Below are 21,366 nucleotides of genomic sequence, written 5' to 3' on the forward strand. Positions count from 1 at the left end.
TTCTACCACAAATGCAAGGGAATGCATAGGACTCCCAACACATAATCTGTGGAAAGTTGTCAAATATATGTTTTCCAGCATCTGTATCCATTGGTTGGTACAATCTGTATTTCCACTAAAGAAGGCAGTACTGATCTGTGCACTCACGTGCTTCAGGCATGCTGGAGTAACTGTACACTATCAGACAGGCCATGTATCTCCTGTATAGACTGGCTCTTCATTACAAGAACAGTAAATCCAGAGTATAGTGTAGACACTGTGGCCATTGCTAAGGAAAGCAAGCAGACTATTGCAAAAATAGGTAAGCAGGGGGTTACCGCTAAAAGCAGTAGTCTAATGTCAAAGTAGTAACGCTGACAGAAGTGTTTGACTACTGTTGCTCTCAGATATGTGAATGAAAGCAAAATTAAATACTGCATATTCTTGTTTACTCATATGTATCATTTGCTTTTTTCTACATACCAAAAGTAGAGAAAATTATTTTGTACATCATCAAAGAAATTGAAAATCTCGATGCAGAAATTAAAAGTAAATGTGTAATTCCAGAGCTGTCATCTACTCTCTTCATTTTATGGAGAAACTGATTACAAAGAAGATAAAGGAATTTGCATGTTTAGGATTTTTCTTGCACTTTCCCATGCAAAGTAGAGCCTCTGAAATGGCAGACTGGACTGCTGTGTCATCACTGTGCTGATGGCACTTCGCCTAATATTTTCACCCCTGCCCTGTTTGAAGAAGAATCTCAGGAACTGGGTGTAAGCCTCCATGAGCAATGGGGTACATGCAAGTTGCAATGTTCAGAAAATTTTTTCTAAGAATTCTGCCTTCTCTTGTATTAGATGTTTGGCTATTGGTAACTTGAGAATTTGGAGGGAATGTGTGTCAGATGCAAAGGCAAATTTATGGAGCTGACATCAAGAGATCAATTGAAGCATGTGAGAGTAGGAATTCTCCTCTACTGTTTGTTTCTCTAAATGTAAACCTTTCAATAAGGAACCATTTGATTTGATTACTAATTATCCAATTCTTTCCTATTCTGCAGTAGTTAGAACATTCTTTGCTTTTGATGATGAGATTTCATGCTGAAAATGTAGGTTATAACAACCTGTTTTTTGCCAGGAAATGAGATGTTGCTTCTGCTTATTGAACAGCCAGATTTCTACATGCTTCCCTCAAGTTTAGGTCCTCAACACTCTGAACTTCTCAGTTACTGTCATCCAAATCTTCATATTTGGTTAGAAGTAATTTGTGACCTGATGGTATCATTTACTTTACGTGCAGTACGCCTACTGTTATTTAGCCTGCCCTATGGTGTTATGACCATGTGAGTATTGTGTGCAACCTTCTACTAATCTAGTGCTGCTGCTGCCTATAAGATAGTGTACAGATTCTTGCAAAGGGAAAATAAACATGTTGCCCGAACAGGAACTGAATCACAGACTCATCTCATAGTTGATACCTCAGGGATAAAAGAGACCTGTTTAATTTGTAGGTAACATCCTGGCTGGACCATACTGTGCACATGCCTTGGAACACAATATGCAGTTTGATTGGTGATTTTTCAGTGTGTGTCCACCTGCTTCATTTCCTGTCCACCCTGAGGCCCAAGGAGAGTAGCTCACTTGATCACTGTTTTCTGCTGACTCCGTGAGTTGTTCTCTTGGCAGTATGGGAAGCCTCTTGCAGTCTAAAAACTAAAAGAACTAAAAACTAAACTAAACTAAAACTAAAAAGAGGTATTATTATGAAGGTGTGGTCTAAAATATACCAAAGGAAAAAAGAAGTCTTTTTTTATCCTGTGAAAAGTGACATATTCACCAAATATGGCCAAGAATCTCCAGCTGTATGCCTGAAGTTAGAGTCAATTTTCTCCATAAGCCACTGTATTATAGTAGGGAGGGAAGATGGCTTCTCAGTTGCCTAAGTACTGGATATCTAGGTGAATCTGGGTGGCATTCTGATGCCAAATGTAAGAGACTTCATCCTCCGATGAGGAAACACAGATTTGTGACAATTTATGCCTGTTTAAGTTAGTGGGAGCCATTTCTGTCACCCCTACAGTGGGAGGTGTAGTAAGTGTGTTAGGACATTTAAGATACCGCAAAGTCTTACTGGTGATACTAATGGAGTCCCAAAGAGGTATCTGCTGCTTATCTCTCAGTTTACCAGAGTTGTAATGGAGGGCAGGACAGACCATACTGGACAACAAACCCATCATTTTTCTGTTACAGGTAACACAGTTAATAAATGTTAAGCTCCTACACCTGAACAAAGCAGTCTCAGCTACTTTTCGCTTGTCCTGACATTTTTATTCAACACAGAACACTCTTTGGCATAAAATTTCATTCATTTTTTTTCCAGTATTAGGAACATAGTTATATCAGCAGGTTTGCTCTCTGGCTGGCAGAAGGAACTTGCTATTGCTCTCCAGTGACCAACTGTAGGAGTTACAGCAAACAGCAAAGTCCAGTTGGTTCCCCAGAGTGAGGTTTTAAATATGCTGGTATTTTTTTATGACTGTAGGTCAATATTATTATGTCCTAGATGTGAGTCAGCGACGTGCAGAAGATGAGCTTAATGTCTCTACCATGGCCCTCAGTTTTCCATGTTTTCTTTTCAAGCTACGTAAGGAAATTTTTTGTACTGCATAGCAGAAATGCTAAGCCACAGCCTGAAACAGTGATTGAGCAACTGGTGGGAAGGCAGGGCCAACCCAGGTGAGGTTAGGTGAATGTAGTGCACCTGAGTGACTGGAATGGGTGGAGCCAGGATCCACCTTTTCACAGACCTCATTTAAAGATTGGCAGTGGAGGCAAGAATATCTTGCTGGAGATACCTGCCTACCTGAGGCCTTCCAAAGGTAAGCCACTTTTTCCCTTTGTTTTTTGTATCTATGACTGCTGCGTTTGGGCTTGTTCTCGTTTGCTGCAGCCAAAGACTTTGCCCTGTTATAATCACTGTACTTTCCACCACGTTATAGAATTGCATACTGTTAATATATTTCTACTTAGACCACTTTGAAAGTAATACCTCCTATTTGTTACCATGGAAAATACAGCAAATATAAAGCGTACCACAATGCTATTTAGTAGAGTGCATTCTCAGCTGCAAAGTGCTTTTGTTTAGCTTTGTCACCAGTATCAGCTCTTCATTTTCTTCAGCAACCAACAGCCTGCATGCTATGCCCTTTAAAAAAAACTGTACCAGTGGAGGTGTCCCACTGTCTTTGTTGCAACTGCTGACACGTCACTCACTGCGCTTGTATCCACTGTTTGGTCTTCACAAACATTTCAGCAAGCATTGATGAATGCCAGTGGGTGCACTTTTTTTTTTTTTCCTGTGTAGGGGAATTCTGTGACACATTTTTGATTCATATGTACTTCCATGTAAGATTCTGTTCTGTCAGACTGCCCCTGTGCTGCCGTCTGTCATATGCTAACAATGTGCAATGGAATATTGCCAGAAAGTTTCAACTTCTGCCATACACCAACATCTGTCTCTGTCATGGGCCAGCGTCTTAAATAGGAGACATTATTTTCACAGCAGTCCTCATATTGTAGTGGTGCTAATGAGATGCAGTGATTCTCATTTTTTGCTATTTTCAGTAGCGCAGTTTTGTTGGTTGCACTTGTTCATGGAGACCAATGATTAATGGATAGATAGAAAGGGGATGGCTAAAACTTGCTTCCATGGGAAGGCTAGGAGATCTATTCAGCCGGCCGTTAGAAGCTCATTACTACAGCAATAAAAGGATTGATCCCTTCATAAAGCTCCCTCAGAACTTAACAATTCACCTATGTGCAATTACATACTGGCAGCATAAAAATGCCACTGATAAATCACATACATTTTTTATTTTGAAAAGCAAGGGAGAAGAGAGATATTAATATACTGCATCATATAGAATTAATATAAATTAGGAACTAATAGAACAAGCTGCTAGGAGCAATGCTGCCATTGCAAAATTTTGAATAAGTTGACAGTAGCAGTCAGTTTATTGCATCTGGACAGGGAACAGGCTCTACTTGTGTCTGGGGATGTGACATAGAGGGAATATGCATCTTAAGTAGGCTATTGAGGGCAACAGAACTAGCTGGGCAAAAAAATGAGTTTATTGCTGCTTGAAGCAGTGGCCTAAGAAACAAATATGCTACTCTAAAGTACAGAGTACTTGTTATTGCATTGTGTAAGATCTCAAAAAATGCAAAACAACAAAGAAGCAAGTTGTGAGAAAGAAAAGGGAAACAGTCCAGTGATAAGGCAATTCTCTAGGCTCCCTCTGTCTATCTTTGCATATAATTGAGGGCAGGTTTTCATAGAAGCAGATGATTGTCAGTGCGGGTAAGGAGAGTAGATCTGTCCAGCTGAGTAGCATTAGTTGACAGAATGTGCTCTTCTGGCCTTAGTCTTAGGAAACGCTGTTAAAATACAAGTCTGTGGGCAGAGTTGACTGTTCCTCCCCAGGTAGTCTTACAAGATAAACACTGCTTATGTGCAGGAAATAAACTATGATAGTGGATTTATATAAATGGAGTATTTCCAAGAAAGTGTCTCTACTTCACGCAAGAATAATCTGATACCTTTTCCTTATTCTTCCTTTGTGTTCTTTCTTCAGGCAGAGCAATTAGCTGCCTTTTCTGAAGCTCCTCCTCAGTGCATTTCATAGGGTGACATAGGGCTTGTTATAAGGCTGTTTAGAGATCAGCCCAGGAAAAACCCACTTGTAGTGCTTTGGTTTTCAAAATTCTCTAACGTCCTACTTAACATATTTAATTTTGCTTTCAGTTATGTGTGCCGTAGGGTGCCATGTGGATTAGCACTACATTTCAGCAACATATGTGATGGTCTTCCCTGTGAGTCAGTGTTGCAGCAGTGGTTAGACGCAGTGCTGCAGAGGTGATGGTTTCCTGTGTGCCTTCGTAAGTGATTTTTAGAAGTACTGCCATCTTTATGATGATAGATCAATAGTAATATCACTTGATACTGACTCACTTTACTACTAGAAAAGCAGAATTAGAGGAGATTTGTGCAAACAACATATTTCAGCTTCAAAACATCACTAACTGGAGTACTAATTTTCAGTAATACAGATGATACTATATATGCCACTTTGCACTCTGGACATTTCAGTCCACGTAGGATTAATGAAATATAAATTTGAGTGAGGTAGCATAGCAAAATATGAGCTTGCCTTCCCTGAGATTTGTTCTCTAGAACTGTTTTTGAACAGCTATGAAGAACTGATTGAATAAGCTCTGATTTCTTCTGTTTCCCCCCTGATCTCAATGTATTTTCCTTTTTGCTTTTTACAAAATTTGATAAAATAAATGGACACAGGTCTGGGGGCTTATTTAATTGCATAAGCATGTGCATTTCTCTACTGTGCTTATAATAAGCTTCATGGAAACATAGCTGCTGTCACTTGATTCTTGCAATTTAATAACATCAAAGGAAGTAACATTGAAGACAAATCATCATTTTTTTTTCCTGTTCTCCAAATATATATATTTTCACTGAAACTTTGAAAAAGAAGATAACTGCATGATTTGCATCATAAATACAAACTATTTCAATATAGTTTTCTGTTTGGGTTGGAGTAAAAAGTTTGCTTACAAAATTGTAGCAGAAAAAAGATGCAATACTAAACAAAATGTTTTGAAGCAGCAGAAAAAGAGAAGCTGTAGAAATTTTAGATTAATATGATACAGCAAAATATTTGTGATAATTTCTCTTCTGACCAATGTCATGGATTGTAGGGATTTTAAGAAGTCAACAGAATCTTAGTTCACGGTGCAGTAAAGATTGATACACTTTAGACACAAATGCATTTCATTCAAAATAAAAAAACTATAGGCGAATATAAGCCGTTTGAGAAGAAAACTGTTCTTTGCCTCACTGTGGTCAATCTACATAAGAGATCACCTAATTCCATAAACTTTTGTTAGGTATAAAGAAGATAGGCAAGGACTACTGTTGGCTTATCTAAACATGAGGGTCTGTACAAGGTCAGCGTGAGAGCATATCCTCTCCTCCAACTGCAAAACAACGACTCCCCTGTGCATAAATTCAAGATCTTCACTGATGTTGCTGTGGCAATGTGTGCATCCATTCTTAGCAACTGCTTTCTTTTTGTTCTCCTTTCATGACCTGAATTCCCATTGAGGGATGGATTGCATATTTTAAAGGCACAGTTTTGAAGCTACAAGTATCTGGTGCATAAGCAAAAATTAAGGGAAGTATTGCTATATGCTTGCCCTAATTTTATACTGCTCCCTATGTGTTTACTATATCCCAGAAGAGATAATACTGAATTAGACTAACCTTTTGTCTGTCCAGGATGGATGTTTGTGTGTGTCTTCATTTAATGTATATCCAGTTTTAGAAGTTAATGATACTGCAGGGATTTCCACAAAGCTTTTCTCTGTGGGGAATCTTCCTGAATGTTCACTGCTGCGTGAGGAGTCTCATGTTACATTTCCTACGTGTGGCCGACATAGGTAATGCTATGTCTTTTTATCTTGCACTCAGAGATACAAGGTGTGGGTTCTTTTGTTGCCCTTGGAGAACCATGCATGGAAGAAGAATTCTGGCACATGTGCCTTGTATGCAGGGCAGCTGAGACACAGAATCATTCAGAATTTGGGTTTAGGATGCAGGCATTATCTGATATTTTTAGGTGACATTTCTAAAGAAAGTAATGATGGGTATTGGCTTTAGGTAGTCTGTGAATGCCGTTGAGTATGTGTTGACAAGCCTAGTGATTCATAGTCATGGTACTAGAGAAAATGCTTTGTTTTAGCTCAAATCTGGTGTGGTATTCCTTAGCTGCACAACCTCCTCCAACTGTTTCATGAAGATGGGATGTTGTCCCTTGCTTTGGAAAGTGGGAAGAACTAATGTAGTTTTATCATTGATTGGTTCCTCAAGAGATCTGCTAAAGGGAGTTCAGAGAAGGGGAAAAGTTCTAAAACCTTCAGTGAGGATTTGAAATTAATGAGAGACGAGCATCAATGGCTCCTGTTCCTGTGACTATGCTACACCAGACCAGAGAGTAGTACTAGCTGCACAGTGTGAGGTCACTGTATTCACAGCTGAGTGACGACTTATGTATTCTTTCTTGAGCATGTATTCTCTTTCATACAACCATTCCCTAGCAGAATTCTGTGCAGGGAAGTACTGAGAAAGCATTAGTCCGTTCTTCCATCATCAGAATGCTCTTTTCCATTAAAGGCTACTCCAGAGCCTGTGATAGGTCATGAAAGAGACCAGAGTGTGGCCAGACTAATGGTGTGATAAACAGCAGATGGAAAATTGTTCCCTACAGACTACAGCAAGCTGACTAGTCAAAAGCACTGTAATGTATTGTACATATAGTGCAATCAAAGGATAAGTTTAGCAGCAAATTCAGTATTACAGAATACTCTACACGCTCTGGAGAGCTGAGATGTGTGCTGTGGGAGCTATAACTGTGACTTTTTTGGTTTTTTCTTTACATTTTCATTCTTCATGCATACATTTTGGGAGAAGAGCTGTTTCAGAACCCAAGGAAAATCTTTTTGCAAGAAAAGCATATGTGTGAAAGGGAAATATTATAATCTGAGAAGCTACAGAGACAAGGGAGTCCTCAGATTAAAAACAGGGAAGATTTTCTCCCCATTTGAGTATTTATCTCTGCCATTATGAGCCTCTAGACTTCATAGTTGCCGAGGATTAAAAAAAAACAACAAAACACAAACAACAAAATCAACAAACTAGGTTTCTACTTCAGTGCTATTTTTTATTAGCAGTTTTTATTAGCAGTAGAACAAGATACTAAAAAAGCCATAAAAAGCAATTATTTTCCTCTTACCTGTCATCTGTCATCAGGAATCTCAGTGCCATGATTGCTTAAACCTTATCCTCTACAGTAATCCCTGATAATGTGCAAACTCTCCAGCCTCCTGACAAATGAATAGTAGTGGTACACTTGACACAAAATACACCATTGCCACCAAACATGAATCTCTTTCATCCTCTTTTCATGTAATGTTCATCATTGTGGAAGCTTCTGTACTCTTTTCACAATCCCTCGGAGTCATGTACTTCATACAGCACACTTCATACAGCATCTCCCAAGCATCTTATTTTAGCTATTTTGCTACCAGCTTCTAAAAGTATATCCTACAGGTTTTCCCTTTGCTCCTGCCTGAAGGATGGTGTGTTAGATCAGGGGGAATAGGTGGAAAGGCAGGATTTGCGAACATGGGCATGCAGGCAGCAGTGAGCTGAGGCAGGTGTGGTGGCTGTGACTGAGGAGGTGGGAGATGCCTTTTAGTCCACTGGCAAGTTCTGCAGAAGTGACAAACAGCTTTAGGGTTCAGTACATATCTGACTGGTCTGATAACTTACTTTCAGGATCAAAGCAGTTAGGTGTTGTCAGCTTAAATTTAGAAAGCTCTGAGCAAAATATCCAACCAAAACTGTGTTGTGTGCTCCATTTTAAAATCAGCTGCAACCAGTAGTCCTCGTTTTTCAACGCGATAGAAATTAACCCAGTTTTCTAGGGCTGTTGTAATACAACTTTAAGTTTGCAACAGAACATTGTCATATGATGAAACTGAGGCCATAGCTCTGTTATGGATCAATGCTGTAGATGAAGGTCCTACCGTATCGAAGTCAGAAACCTACTGGGCACTGATTTGTTTTGTTCTTTTTCACATTGCTCCACTCATAGTATCTTTTTCTCCAGCATTGTTACTAAGAAATACTTCATGCAATGCATTTCAGTATTGTAACTTTTTTTCACTGTTGCTGGTCATGCCTGCCTGCGTAAGTAATTCTTTCTAGCACTAGAGCTCAAAATACCCCCTATATTTGTCTGGCAAAAAACGTGCTGGGTCTCTGCCTTTCCATCAAACTAAAGCTGGGGTCCCATTGGTATGCTAATTCAAGGCAGCAGAGAGCAGTTCTCCTTACCTGCAGCTTTTATAACTCAAACATTTTCTAATCAATTTCCTAATTGGGACCTAAGGGATCCCGTTATGCTTTAATATTATACTGGACAAAATCTATATCTTTTTCTTTTAAAATCTTTAATTATGAGATGAATTTTAAATGAATTTGATCAGGGTGACTATTTACATGTTCCAAGATTTATTTATTTCTTTATTCAAGTTGACAGAAATACTCTGCTGTCAGCCATAATTCTCTATATGGGAAGTTTTTCTAAGACACTGCCATTGTATAAATCCAGTACTACATATAGAAAACTATTTTTCTTTCAGTTATTTTTGTTGTCTTCGTCAGTGACCACAATGATTGGTATGTGTTGTGTGCAGATTGATTTGTGTGCCATGCAGTTCAAAGGATTATATAAGATGTTGTGTTAAAAGCCAGAAACTGACAATACAGGCGAACAGTTTGTGTGGTGTATGTTCCAGAGACGCTACATAAGAAAAATAACTTCATCCCAGCATTTCTGTAAACATTTTCCTCCTAACCTCAGCTGGTTGTTGGCACACTGTAGTGCTTATGCTTTAAGACCGAGATGCTTTTAAGATTCCCCTTACATAATGATAAAAGCCCTTTTTTTTTTTTTTTTTTTTTTTTTTTCTTCACATAGGCAGACACAGACAAAAGTATCCCATATAGTAGGAGGAAGCTCACATATCCACAAAACCAAAAAAAAAGTCACTTATATGCACTATATGCTGATAAACTGATTCACCAGTTGTAAATAATCTTTTTGTTGTTTCTCAGTTTACACAGGGAAGACGGTGTATACTTACATAACTATGAATTCAGCAGTCAGTCAATTTGATTTAATTTCGAAGATACTGATTTAACTCCAAGTCAATGTAATTTTTTTGTGGAAGTTAGATGGGATTTTCTTGGGGACTATTCTGTATTGGTTTTTCTTGAATCCCAAAAACATTGCATTCATTATTTCTTTTTTTGTGTGGTCCCCATACAAACTCTTTAGATTGGAAATCAGTGTAGTTTAAATTAGAATTATGCTTTGCTTTGTGACCGTCAATGAGGGGCACAGTGAGAGGTATTGACACAGTGAATCTCTGTCTTATGTTTGTGGTTTGTTTTTGTCCTGTCTTTTGCTGTTTTTTAAGTAACTGCATTCTTTGAAGGAGAAATAGGAAGATGACATCTGGAAAGGAAGAGAGTGCCTACAGGGGGATTTGGTCCCACTCAGTATTCAGTCTCTGAATTTTTTTTTTTTTTTTTGTCAGTTTTTTGAAGTTGTAGACTTAACAGTTATATCTAAATTTCTGATTTGTCAGGTGGGTGATAAATACACAGAGTGAAGTTCCTGTAGAAAGTAGCTGCATAGAGACTTGGAAAGAGTTTGCTTTAGTAGTTTATATGAGGCCTGAATTTCGACTCCAAAGAAAGGATTTGCCAGTAGAGAGATCCAGCGTCAGTCACTATCTGCTATTAAGACTTGAGAGACATGGTGGGAATATGGTTATTTCTGCTTGGTCTGCTTTTTCTCTTAGTTTTAGGTTTCAGCTGGTATGCTCAAATAGTATTCTTTTGTCATATACGATGTTAGAAGAAAAATACAGATACCTTCTGTAAATAATGCAGTTCTGAGGCGACTTGGCTTAGGTGAATCTTCTCACCTGCCTTTGAAGTTTTGAGGAAGGTGTGCTGGTGCTAGCCAATGGAATTGAAATATTACTAAATGGGGAAGAAAAGGAAGGAATGAGATCTAAAAAGACCAGGAAACAGGTAGGTGATCAGGAGATAATCACAATTCATCTCAATCTTTTTTCACTCAGCCAGGAGGAATCCCATCTTCTCACTGTTCCCTGGATATGCAATGTATCTTGATATGGCTGGCTTGAGAACTTTATTTTCCTACTGCAAACATAGGCAAATCAAATATGTATGGCCTGACACTGCTTGTTCTGCCATCACCCAAATTGAGAAAGCAGCTTCTGCAAAAGAAGCATTAGATGTCAAACTGAATGACACATCCTTTTGAAAGAGAAAAGCAAATCCTTCTGTGTGAATAATTGTGTAATAAATAAAAGCTCTTATTTCTCAAAACTGTTGACATTCTGGGTCAAGCTTCTCCCTGGTGTGATATGCTTGTCTTCAGTGAATTTACAGGAGGAGAGAAGTGGCCCTCCCTGCTTAGACAGAGGAGATGCTGCCCATGCATTTGTCTCACATCTTGGAAAATCAGTTGTGAGCTTGTGTGTATCTGTGTATAATGTGTGTACAAGTGGGCATATGTGTGCAATAAGGAAATGAACTTCATCTTTGTTATAAATTTTAATACTCATATTTATTAGCTTGAATGCATTTGAATAATCTTCCAGGCCTGTTACCTACTACAGTTTTTCTATTCACTGTTGATATAAGCCTTACTGTCTTTTAACTTGCAGCGAAACAGGTTTATCATAGTAATCTTTAGCATTAACATTAAAACATTATAGAAGGAGCTTAAGTACCGTAATAATCATGGAAGTGACTATAAAGCAATATTTTCCACTACATCTTATCTGTTCTTTTAGTTTCTTCATGTCATAGCTGATTATAATGAAGATTTTGCTTCTCTTTTCTTTGTAGCTTAAATATAACTACATCAGAAGGAGCTGAAGCCTTTCTGCCTCGTAGAGAACAGTTCAAAGATCTGCTCTGCTGCAGATGCTTTTTTTGGTGTTGAGATGAGAAGCAGCTAATACCAACTGCAGTGTTAAGTGCTGCAGTTGGCTATCAAGCATTAGCATAATGAGAAATCTTTTAATTTGACCTCAAATAAAGCTAAACATTCAGCCATTAAAAAAAAAAAATAAAGTTACTTTCCTGGTCTTTCATTTCTGTGGTGGGAGAGTACAAGTATAGGTCTCCTGTGCAATTTGAATTGCCTCTCTTTTCATCTGTATTTCTGTACGTATGTAGACGAGCTTTACCCTTCTTCCTGATGAAAAGAGAGGCAACCCCAAGAAATAAAGCTCATCTTTTCATTCGTTACTATTTGTGTGAGTAAACAGAGATTAAGACAGGTTAAGATGATAAAAGTAATAGGTACAGTAAGAGATGAGCAGGTGGGGAGATATAGGAATCTTTGTATCTCTTTCTAGAATTCAAGGCTGTTGAATAATCTCTCTGGGAAAAGCATATACCCTATAGAAGCATTCCTCTTTAGTGCACATTTTTTTTCCTTGTTTGTCATTTCTTTGCAATTTTACTAATATTAACATCTTTCTACAGGAGAAAAATGTACCTGAAAGTTCATAAGGAAGTATGCTGAGAAATTCAAAATTCAAAGCGAAGGTGATTGTTTTTCACACTAGTGATTAGACTATGCAAATGGCTGTGGCAGGTGAAGGGCAATAGCTTCTCAAATGAGAGAAGAATGTTCATTTAAGTAACAAAACATTTTCATATGTACCACCAGGCTCACTTCTACTAGGGGAGAAATATTCCTGAAAGTTTTTCCTCAAGGCCCGAACAGTTAAAGCTTGAAATGAAGGCTGACATGAGTAAAGAAGCATGTTATCCTGTCCTGTCTTGCTGTGACATGCTATGTAAGCCTTCTCAGAACCTGGAACAATTTGAGGTTTCGGCCTTTCACCACAGTCTTTATGTTTGAGACAATCGTTTTGTGCGAGGCTTCATGTGGGGCATTTGGTGCCAGTCAGTGGCAGTGGCTGGACACTCAAGTAGCTGGATAAGGTTTTGATGATTTTCGTGTTTCTCTGCATTAAAGCTTTAAAATGCATCATCTTAATATTCTATAAATAAAAGTTTTATATATGTTTTCTGTACCTCTTTAATGTCTTTCTGTGTCTGATAGAGAGGATCTTGCTGTAAAGCTATCTGCTTCCCTGTGATAAATGCTGATGTTTTCATAAATATAATATACTTTTTACACGTACGTATAATCATGGCTATCTAATTAAAAGCTCCATTGCAGAGAAGGGACAATATTAAAATTATGATCTCTATTTTATGTACCATAACATGAAAAGAAAGGTGCTGAATTGTAAATGAAATAGAAATAGTACTGTGCTGTGCCATCTCAAAAGGTCAGCTATTAGACATCCTGCAGAAAGATGTCTGTCTTGCATATTCTTCAGAATAGCAGATTCCCCTCCACCTCACAATGAGTACCGATAGTTAAATCAGTTAAATGTGAAATGAAGGTTAAATTTTTCTATGCCACTTAGTCCATAAACATAAGGCATTACATTCCTTTCTCATCTAAGTGTAAGTGGATATTTTTGTCCCTTGATAAAACTGTGGTAAATTCTACATCTTGGGCAGCATAGGGCTAGATGAGGTAGTAGGTAACAATATACACTGAACAGAAATTTGTAAAGTCAGAAGTAATGAAAGATTTTTATGCTTTCAAGTGACTTTTCTGCAAAATAAATAAGGAAAGATTGGAATTGGTGCTACTAGACCACCACCTTACTATCTCTCTACCCATTTTGCATTGCGCATTAATCACTGCTTATGATTAATGATTGTGATAATGGTACTCAGTAGGCATTTTCTGTGCTAGAAGCTATCGTACTAGAAGCTAATTTAAAGCACTTTGTTTGCAATGTGACTTTTTTCCCATTGATAAGAGAAGGGTCTGAGGGAGAGCAGTGGCATGCTCCAGAGAATGGGAAAACCTTTTGAAAAGGTTTGTGATAAAATTAGTTTAAAATTTTTTTCAGCTGCTGTCTCATGAATATCGTATCCAACTAAATAGGCTATAAAGAAACACTGAGATAGAAATGAGGATTTCTCTCATCAGTATAGCTGTTAAAAACATTTTGTTTAAGAAGTGGATGATCTCAAGACTTTTTGAAAGTCTTTAAAGCTCCAGGGATGGCTGCACAAAGATTTGGACTGCACTTGCTAGTTTGTCCATAACAGTGATGTTAGGATTTTATTCTGAATTGACAATAGCTTTCCCCTCCTGCTTCCCAACCCGTTGCTTAGGTGGGCTGTAGTGCACTACTGATATTTGAGTTACTTCATACGATTGTGGAAACACCAGTGGTCAGAACTGAAGCCTTTATTGGTCTTTTTTGGAATAGAACCTTCGAGGACTACCCACTAAGGCATACTGTGTGGTGAGGCAGCACTCTCTTCTTTCCACATATTAACCTTAACAGTGTTTTCCCATCTTGACTGAAGTAAATATAGGTTTTGGTACACACAGCAGATAACTGCAAGGTTTCAACACGACAATGCCACTGTTTAAAAAAATAATTTAAGTGTTTTTATTGATTTGCCAGCAGGAAGAAGTTGACAAGTGGAGATAGACTATTATTTATGTTGTGATACACTTTCTTCATATTTGGTTGCTTTTGTAAGGCATGATATGATGGAAAATAGAATACAGTATCTATCTTCATTTATCTTAGAATAAAAGTTGCATTTGCAGGCTTTACAGCAAGACAATGTGTTCTGCTCAACATCACTTTTTAGTAATTTTGAACTTACTGTAATGACTTCTGGAAGGCTCCTTTAGATGAATAACAGAGTAAGAGTGCTTAGCCTGTATAAATAAGATGACAGTGGGATTCAGCATTCCAGACTTCCATTAAAACCTAGTGTTGTGTACATTTAGCTCAGTATTTGAGAGTGGTTACATCAAATACATATTAAATTGGACAACTGTGTTACACTAATGTAGTCACATCAGAATTTTTGTTGTCTGCAGTACTGGTCAGGCATGTCCAACCTGCAGCATACGGGTTGCATGCATCCCAGCACAACTCACAATGCAGCTCACCCCCCTGCCATACTATCTTAGTGGTGGCTCTGCCTCACCAAGCAGCGCAGCCTGGCCCCGCAGTGCCAACAGCAAATCAGTGCACTATTAACCCTATGTGGGCTAAAACCAGGGCACAGGAAGCAGTGATATGCTGTCTTAAGTTGTGTTAAATAAGTTTATGGATTTTGACACATTGGCTAAACACAGTCCTGTAAATAGCAAGAAATACACTGTAGTGCTTCCCATTTTGACAAAGGAATTTGAGAGTAGGTTTCAAGATTGCTGAAAAAATCAATTTTTTAATTTGCAACTTGTTTTTCAGTCAACATTACATTATTTGTGGATTTTCAAATGGAATGTGTTGAGTTGCAATCGAAAGTTTGATCATGCCCCTTTATCAGACGTTTATAAGATCTTTCTTACCATTACCTCACAGTCATGCCTTGTGTCATTGCTTTTTGGTAGTGTATACATCTGTGAATGACTGTTGTGAAGGATGAAGTACAGAAGGAGTAAAATTTCATCCAAAATGTCTATGAATACCTTGAGAAATCGCTAAGAATTGCAAACACTGCCATCAAACCAGACTGAATTGTTAGTTTCACAAAAACAATTTTGTGTATCCCACTAGTTTTATGATTTTTCTTGTTCTCATTTTTATGTTTTATTGAAAAACCATAAAAATTAAAATAGGCTTTATTATTTGATATTCATTAGCTATATTATGTATATTTTAAGAGGGCTTCTCTGAAAATTATGCGTCCTACTTTATGATGTTGGCCTGTGATAGCAGGGGCAAATGTTGATGGTATGGCAGTGGAGGTTGAACCTTCTCACCAATATTCCATTCCGTTTGTTGTCATGCGACAGATGGCAGCAGAGAGGCAGTCTGGTGAAATGGCATCTGGCATGGAAGTGTGAATGAAGCAAAGCTGTGTCACTGAATTTCTCCATGTAGAAAAAATGCACTGATTGGCATTCATCAGCACTTGCTTGAATGTTTTAGAGACCAGCCAGTGGATGTGTGCACAACAAATTGGTGGGTGGTGAATTTTAGCAGTGATAATAGTGACAATGATTCACCTCCCCTGGTACAGACCAACACGAGTACAGCATGCAGGCACTAATGGTGGTGACTGTATTGAAAAATGGTATGTTGTAGCTGAGAATTTGCTTGACCAAACAGTGTTATTGTGCCCTTTTTCTCTGCTATAGTTTCCATGGGAATAATAATTACTTTTAGAGTAACTTATGAATATGTAGCCCATGACAATTCTTTTTCACTCAGTGCAGCCCAGGCAAGCCGAAAGGTTGAACACCCGTGGTACTGGGCACATAAGATAACCCCCAAATTTCTGCTGCACAGGGCATAATGAGATAGCATGGACAGCAACAAAAAACACCTTAACAAACTTGTGTAAACATAAGTGTTTACTTGGTTGTAGCAGACTCATGGGAGCTATCTACAGATGAGGAAAAGCTTGACCAAAAAAGGAGTCACTGATGTTTTTTCATGGTTGTGTTTCAGATATTGATATTTTTATATATTTAACTTTAGAGCTATGACCTACTTGTAACCAAACATGACAGGAGGTCTGAACAATGTTAATTGCCAACAGAAAAGAGAGATGATCGATAAGGATCTGAACCCATAAATTCCCAGTACATACGTTTGTCTCTGTTGTTAGGAGAGTCCATTTAAAATCAGTGAACTTGGAGCAGTTGTAAAAAAAAAAAAAAAAAAAGATATATACCTGAGAGCCTGTGAAATTCCTCTTTCAGCTCATGGAATAGAGATGTCTTCATTTAAAGCAGAGAATCTGTCCTAGACTTCTGTGTGTGTAAAACTTGTTTGATGTTTGTAGTGCAGATGTTCACGATGTTAACAGCCTGGACTTTTTTTCAGTACATACATTCACACACAGGTCTGATCTGAGGAATAGGATTTGATCAGTAGTGGAAGTGCAAATCTGTAAAGAAGTCTGAGAATTCTCCAGGAAATCTTTCTCCTATTTGAAACAGGGTACTTTTCCCTCTGAGTCCATAATCAGGCTAGAAATGAAGTGTAATGGTGCTGGATTGCTGTACATCTTTGCTTAAGGAGGCAATACTTTTGTTCTAGAGTGCACCTTGCTTACAGGGGAACAGATCCAGTTCTGACCCTTTAAAACATCTGTTCCTTTGTAGGATGCAGAATAATTAGGCTGCCTTTTGCATTTTATTTATTTTTTTTTTTTTCCCCCACTTCCTCTTCCCACTCCTTTACATTTGTTGCAGATTAGAGGAAAACTGACTGATAAAAATACAAGTAAGTTTTCTAAATAGGGAAGCTAGTACCTCTTAGAACTGGAGAACTCTGGAATGATATTTAGAATGAAATAAAGTTCAGATAAGTGCTAAAAAATAAATTGCCTATGGCCCCATTCCAGGAGCAAAATAATCACACAGCCAATGACCATCTTCAGCTCTGAGTAAGGAACAATTTTGGGGGAAGGGAAAGAGATTATTCCATTTTTGTTTCTATTTTTAGCATTTGTTTGAACTTACTGTGCACCTTACATAGAAAGTGTTCAAAGTTTTGGCAGTCTTTGTTGACACTGAAAGGCAGAAATATTGATTTATTGTATGTGTTAAAGGATCATTTCAGTCATCAATGAATTGCATCCATTTCTGGAGAGAAACACAGAGGTACTTTTCTGAATACAGCAATTCTAAGAAATAGCATGAGATAAGATCAAGAGCTTGTCATAAGCTCTTGAAAAAGCAACAGAAAGAGTGGCAGTAAGAACAAATTAATATATTGGAGATAGCCATTTATTTCTAAGAAAAGCATCATTGTGAAACACTGTGAGTGATCAGAGCGTAGCAGCAGAGTGCACCTTATAATCCAACTGTTACCAACTTGGAAGAATATGACCTTTATCTAATATATAAAATCATAAATTCATTATTCCTGAAATCAATTCATATGAGAGACAGCTTTGAAAAAGCCATAACTGTGTAACAGGGGAGAGGCAGAAGTAGATCTATTCTATATGACATCAGCCTTCCTTTTTCACCTCTGTTCTTTTCTAAGCACATCCACTTTTATGTAAACGCAGTGGGGGGGGGGGGAAGGGAAGGGAAGGGAGGGGAAAAGACACACAAAAATGTAAGCTGACAGCAAAAGCAGAGTGAATAAATCCTGTCTGAAGATTCTGAGTGCCCTCAATATTTTGTTTATGTTCAAGCATACTTACTTTTTCTTTTACCACAGCTTAAAATTGGTAGCCATGAGATTTTGATCACACTGACTTGCCCTGTGTGTCATAGTTCTAGAAACACCTACAAGAAACTTTCTCTGCTGATTTGTTGTTATTGTTACATTTCAGAGTGTTCAATGCCCCTTATTTTGTTTCATTTTTCATGGCACATGTGATGGTCTAGTGGTTATGCAGTGGGGTAATAGTATAGGGCATGTAAACAGTTGTTTTTTTTTTTTTTCCTGCAACTGTATCTGCCAGATTTTAGAAGAGAGAGCAGGGGAAGCTTCTCTCTCTTTCTCTCTCTCTCTCTCTCTCTCTCTCTCTCTCTCTTTTTTTTTTAAATGGTGAGCACTTATTTCAGTTCTCAGATGCAAGCAAACACAGAAACTCAAACTGTTGAGTCACCATCCCTGGATGTGTTTAAAATTCATTTGGATGTGGTGCTCAGGGACATGATTTAGTGGAGGGTTGTTTGCGTTAGGGTAGTAAGGTTAGGTCGTGGTTGGACTCAGTGATCCTTAAAGTCTTTTCCAACCTGAGTGAGTCTATGATTCTATAATCTGCCATTGCTCTTTAGGATTGCGCTGTGACCCGCCATGCAGTGCAGGTGTTTCTAAGGAATGGCAGAGGACGTAATTGTGTTTATTTCTTACCTGTAAAAAGAGGCTTTGCCCTTTTTACAGTACTTTGCCTATCTTTATTTATGCAGTCTCTCTGATGCTGGATTTATCCTGCCTTCTGCAAAGAAGCACTGGATTGGACTTCAGATTCTGAGTGGTTCACCAGTGTGGCTGAGTTTGGCCCACTGTCACTCATTAACACATTTCTCTTGGTATGTGAAGCTTTATAGAAAGTGTCCATGTGGTGTAGTGTAGCTATGTAGATGATATAAGGAACAAAAAAGTGACCTTAGCATTGGCTTAGCTAAATCAACTTAAAATTCTCCAACCATTACTGAACAGGTAGTAACAGCAGGCTACTAACCTAAGCTGGCTTAGACAATCTTGCAAAGAGCTGTACAGAGGAGGGAAGAGGATAATTTATAATTGCTTCTCAGCCCTTTGTAAGTGTTGTGTAAATAAGTAGTGATAATGAAGACAGCTATCTGTTAATGTCAATTAGCAGAGAAGAAATATGAGCTGAGATCAGGAAGATCTGGGTCTGACTTTCTTTTGCTGCCACCTGCAATAAGGAGTGTGAAATTCAGGGGTCATGAAATCCAGCATATCTCATGCTGGGTTATAACAGACATGCTATCATTCTACTGTCAATAGTTTTTCTTTTCTTTCTATAGTCTGTCTTTTAGTACACATTGTAAAAACATGTTTTTCTTCTGATTTTCTTTAGAAATATCTACAATAACTGAAGCCTCCTTTGTTTTCCAAGCCTTTCCCCCATGTGAATTTAAAACTGGGATCAAGTGCAGGATTTATATCAGCAGTTTCTAAAGCTCTCATTCCCATATGAGATGTAACAGAATTAAGCAGCGAGAATTTACTTATGCTTATTTTCATTCCTTAAGTTTCCTCCTGTGCAGGTCATTTCATTGTCCAATGGGATCTTACCATAGCTATTGGTCATATCACTTAAACCAGTAACCTTAAAGGTCTTAGGAATAGGTTTAGGCCACTGCATGACAGGGAGCTGGATCCAGGTGCATGTTTCACTTTGCTTTTGAAAGAAAAAGCATTTTCATTTATGCCTCCATCCCGAGTGTGGCCTTTTTATATTGTAAATCCAATGGACAAAGCTGTTTTGGAGCTTTTAATCTTAGTTGTGATACTTTCTCTAATCCCTTTCTCTCCTGGAGCTATCTTTCCTTCACTGTACAAAAAATATTTCACATCCTGGCATCTCTTTCCACCCTGTCCCCTTGCCAAGATCGTGAGGAAGCTTGGCTTCTGGTGCGGCAGATGACAGTAGGTGGCAGCAGCAGTCCATGGTGGGAGCCAGAGCTATAGGAAACCGAGAGGCTCACATGATGTTGGCATGTTAAACATATTTTCTTTCTTGCTTTCTTTCTTTCTTGCTTGCTTTTTTTTTTTCTTCTTTTTCTTCCCAGCACATCTCTGGTTCTTTTTTTTTTTTTTTCTCCCCCCACTTCACCTGCATGCTCTGTAATAATTATCCAGAAGGGCTTTTCATTTTGTTTGCTGTTATGCTTCCACATGAGTGATTAATAGAAGCCTTGGCTGCTTACCTCTCAAAACATAAGCAAGAAGAGAATTTCTTTGAAAAATACAATGCTCAGATTTATTCTTGGTCTGTCTAACACCTCACTCCCCACATACTCACTCATAAACCAAGGTAAATCATACACTTGGGTTTTTATGCCTCTAAAACTGCTCTTCTGTATTAGAGCAGAGAAACCCGGAGAAGCTGCTTTTCTTCCTTATGAACATCCCTTTAGTTTTAATTACAATCTCAGTAGTGTGGCTTATAATGAAGGGAAAAAATGTTTTTATTTGTTTATATCAGGATGTACAGTCCCGCAGACAAAATGATGTGCTTTCAAGCTAATAGGTTTAGAAGTATGATGAGTATGCTTTGTGAGTGAGAAAGAATTCAACCCTTGAACCTACTGAATGCATGTTTCCTCTGGAAGTTAGTTTGGCCCTTGCTCCAGGCTTGAGGCCAGCAGGGAGTTGTCTGAGGTACTCGCCCCAATGGGTCTGAAGCTCACAGTGTCCTCTTTTCCAGGTTAAGAACTTACTTGTTCACACTCTTCTGTTACAGCTAACATCTCTCCCCAAAAGCAACCTGTAGATAAAGATCTTTTCAAGTCAGGTGTATGCAACAGCTACAGTGAGTCCGTGGTAGACACAGAATATGGGACCAGAAGGCTTGGAAGTAGCAGTATGTAACCCAGCAAACAAAACTGAAGGGTCTTTAATAAAGTAACTGGAAGGCCCTCCAATCTTATCCTTCTACTTCTGAGTGGGAAGGTAGGGTAATCCTGGTCTAATTCCCTTGCCCTTATCAACTGCAGAGCATTTAGCTTATGAAAACAACTCCTTAAGGCAGGAGAGTTTCTGTTCTCCAGGTAGTGACTCCTGCATCACTTGCCTCATATAGTTACAGAACTTTGCAGCTGACTTTGTAGTAAAATAAATAAATAAAAAAATTACTACTTTGAAGTGTAATCCAACTTGCTATTTAGAGCTTGTATGCCTAAAAAGAGAGCTGCATAAATTACTGACACTTTCTTTTTAAGCTTTAGAAATGTTTGTTTCAGACAGAAGCAGTGAGATAGAGGACTACACTTCATATAGAAAATGGAGTCTCCAGCTTTTCAAGAACAAGGACATGGAGTTCATTATTTCACAGACAATTCATAAACTGCACAAAAGATTCCCTATTGTGGTCATAGAAAGTGTGTGTGTTTGTATACTTCCATTC

Source organism: Tetrao urogallus (assembly GCF_951394365.1).
Source record: "Tetrao urogallus genome assembly, chromosome: 6".
In the NCBI taxonomy this organism is placed as follows: Eukaryota; Metazoa; Chordata; class Aves; order Galliformes; family Phasianidae; genus Tetrao; species Tetrao urogallus.